Below are 3,912 nucleotides of genomic sequence, written 5' to 3'. Positions count from 1 at the left end.
AAAAAAAAAAAAAAAAAAAAGGATTTTATTTTTTTTGAGACACAGCCTCGCCCTGTCACCCCGGATAAAGCGCAGCGGCATGATCTCGGCTGACTGTGACCTCCGCCTCCTGGGTTCAAGTGATTCTCCTGCCTCAGCCTCCTGAGTAGCTGGGACTACAGGTACGTGCTACTGTGCACGGCTAATTTTTGTATTTTTAGTAGAAACGGGGTTTCACCATGTTGGCCACGCTGGTCTCGAACTCCTGACCTCAAATGATTCACTCACCTCAGCCTCCCAAAGTGCTGGGATTACAGGCGTGAGCCACTGCGCACGGCTACCAATTACAGATTTAATACAATCCCTATCAAAATTCCAATGATATTCTTCACAGAAACAGAAAAAATAATCCTAAAACTTATATGGAACCACCAAAGACCCAGAATATCCAAAGCTATCCTAGAACACAATTGAAGGAATCACATTACCTGATTTTAAATTATACTACAGAGGCCAGGTGTGCTGGCTCATGTTTGTAATCCCAGCACTTTGGGAGGCCAAGGCAGGCAGATTGCTTGAGGTCAGGAGTTCGAGACCATCCTGGCCAACATGAAGAAACCCTGTCTCTAATAAAAATACAAAACTTAGCTGGGTGTGGTAGCACATGCCTGTAATTTCAGCTTCTGGGGAGGCTGAGGCACGAGAATCACTTGAACCTGGGAGGTGGAGGTTGCATTCAGCCAAGATCGTGCCACTGTACTCCAATTTGGGTGACAGAGCAAGGCTCTGTCTCAAATAAATAAATAAATAAAATAAATTAGGGAGTTTGTTGCCAGAAATGTTCAAAGGACTTCTTCAGAGAGCAAGAAAATGACGGAGGTCAGAAACATGAATCTACAGAAAGAAAGAAAGTGCATCAGGGAAGGAATAACTGAAGGTAAAATAAAAACTTTATATTTGTTACTTTGAGAACTCTTTGTTCAAAATAATAACAGCCACAATGCAGTCAACTATATATGCTCGCACGCGCGTGTACATGCACTTATATATAAACGAATGACAGCAATAATACAAGGGAGAAGAGAGAGGAATTTGGACTCTTTCATTATAAGGTACTCACACCACTCCTGAAGTGGTAAGTTATTTGAACATGGACTAGTTCTAAATATATGTTGCAAACTTTAGGGCAACCATTAAAAAAAAAGAAAAAGATATTTAAGAAAAAAGTATAATTAACATGCTAAAAAAAACAGAATTAGGCCAGGTACAGTGGCTCATGCCTGTAATCCCAGCATTTTGGAAGGCAGAGGCAGTGGATCACCTGAAGTCAGGAGTTCGAGATCAGCCTGGCCAACATGGCAAAACCCCGTCTCTATTAAAAATACAAAAATTAGCCAAGCATGGTGGTGGGCGCCTGTAATCCCAGCTACTCAGTCGGCTGAGGCAGGGTAATTGCTTGAACCTGGAAGGCAGAGGTTACAGTGAGCCAAGATTGCACCACTGCACTCCTGCCTGGGTGACAGAGTGAGACTCCATCTCAAAAAAAGAAAAGAAAGAAAATGAAAACTCAATTTACCAAAATTTGTGAAATGCAGCAAAAAGAGTGGTTAGAGGAAAATTTATAGTATTGAAAGCATATAATAGAAAAGATCTAAAAATTATCTAAGCTTTTACCTGAGAAAACTAGAAAAGCAAATTAAATCCAAAGTAAGCAGAAGAAAAGAAACAATAAAAATTAGTGTAGAAATCAATGAAACTGCAACGGGAAATCAACAGATAAAAAATCAATGAAACCAAAATCTGTTTCTCTGAAAAGATCAGTAAAATCCATATACCTCTAGCAGGCTAACTTAGAGGGAGAAAGAGGACACAAATTAATAATATCAGAAATGAGAGATCCCACTACAGACCCCATCGGCATTGAAAGGATGATAAAGGAACACTATGACCAACTCTATGTCTGCAAATTTGATAACCTAGAGGAAAGACACTAATTCCTTAAAAGACACAATCTTCTAGAACTCATGGAAGAAGAGACATTCCGAATAGGGCTTTATCTATTAAAGAAATTGAATCAGTAACTAATAGCCATCCAGAATACAAAGTACCAGGCCCAAATGGGTTCAAAGGTGAATTTTACCAAACATTTAAGGGAAAAATGATATAATTTCTCTACAGTCTCAGAAAACAGAAGCAGAGAAACTACTTCCTAACTCATTCTATGAGGCCAGCATTTCCTTAATACCAAAACCAGACAAAGACATCACAAGAAAAAAAGCTACAGATATTTCTCATGAACACAGATGCAAAACCCTCAGTAAAACATTAGCAGGAGACTGATTTGAGTAATAAGTCTGTCTCCCACATGGCCAGCCTCACGTTTAAAAAAATTGAGGCCAGGCATGGTGGCTCATGCCTGCAATCCTAGCACTTTGGGAGGCAGAGGTGGGCGGACCGCCTGAGCTCAGGAGTTGGAGACCAGCCTGGGCAACATGGTGAAGCCCATCTCTACTAAAATACAAAAAATTAGCCGAGTGTGGTAGTGGGTGCCTGTAGTCTCAGCTACTTGGGAGGCTGAGGCAGGAGAACTGCTTGAACCTGGGAGGCGGAGCTTGCAGGCAGCCAAGATTGCACCACTGCACTCCAGCCTAGGCAACAGAGTGAGACTCCATCTCCAAAAAAAACCTGATTTTACACACCATGACCAACTTAGATTTATCCTAGACATGCAAAGGGGTTCATCATTTAAAAATCAGTTAATGTAATCCACCACAGCAATAGGGTAAGACATGATCATGTCAATAAATATAGAAAAAGCACTTCACAAAATCCACACCATTCATAACAAAAACTCTCAGTAAATTAGGACTAGAGGGAAACTTCCTCATCTTGAAAAAGAACACCTACAAAAATCCCACAGCTAATATCGTACTTAATGGCTAGAAACCAGAAGGTTTCCCATTAAGATCAGGCACAAAGCAAGGATGTCTCCCTCTCCTCATTCCTTTTCAATATTGTACTGGAGGTCTTAGCTAATGCAATAAGAAAAGAAAATGAAGTAAAAGGTATACTGATTGGGAAGGAAGAAATAAAACTGTCTTTCTTTGCATATGACATGATTGTCTGTGTAGAACATCCAAAAGAATCAACCAAAAACCAACTGGAACTAATAAGCAATTATAGGAAGCTTGTAGTATACAAGGTTACTATACAAAAGTCAATTGTATTTCCTGTACACCAGCAATAAACAAGTAGAATTTAAAATTAAAAACACAATACCATTTATATCAGGTCTTCAAAAACATGAAATACTTACTTATAAACCTAACAAAATACATATGTATACAAGATGTATATGAGGGAAAGTACAAAACTGATGAAAGTAATTAAAAAATTAAATAAACGGAGAGACATTCCATGCTCATAGAGAGGCAGACTCAGTATTTGAGATGTCAGTTCTACTCACTTTGACCTATAGATTCAATATGATCCAAATCAAAGTCCCAGCAATCTACTTTGCTGATATCAATAAACTAATTCTAAAATTTACATGGACAGACAAAAGCCCAGAATAGCCAACACAATAGTGAAAGAAAAGAACACAGTGAAAAGACGGATACTGTACTATCTGACTTCAACATTTACCAAAAAGCTACAGTAGCAAGACAGGGTGGTACTGGGGCAAGAATAAATGGATCAACAGAACAGAACAGAGAGCCCAGAAGTAGAACTGCATAAAGACAGTCAACGGAAGCAATACGATGGAACACAGACGGTCTTTTCAACATGTTAGTGGACCAGACTGGACATCCACACGCAAATATGTCAATCTAGACATAGTCCTTACACCCTTACAAAAATCAACTCAAGGCTCGGCGCGGTGGCTCAAGCCTGTAATCCCAGCACTTTGGGAGGCCGAGACGGGCGGATCAC

The 3,912-nt window shown here is 39.7% G+C and overlaps 1 protein-coding gene across 1 annotated transcript in view; it reads right to left on the bottom strand.

Annotated features, from left to right (window-relative positions):
* The window catches only part of BEND3 (BEN domain containing 3), a 42,296-nt gene that overhangs the window by 16,403 nt on the left and 21,981 nt on the right, over positions 1-3,912 (bottom strand). The window lies entirely within an intron of this gene.

The sequence above is a fragment of the Mandrillus leucophaeus genome, unplaced genomic scaffold (genome assembly GCF_000951045.1).
Source record: "Mandrillus leucophaeus isolate KB7577 unplaced genomic scaffold, Mleu.le_1.0 Scaffold507, whole genome shotgun sequence".
NCBI lineage: Eukaryota > Metazoa > Chordata > Mammalia > Primates > Cercopithecidae > Mandrillus > Mandrillus leucophaeus.
Note: the sequence above shows the minus strand (reverse complement) of the source record. Positions and strands in the feature narration are given on the sequence as shown.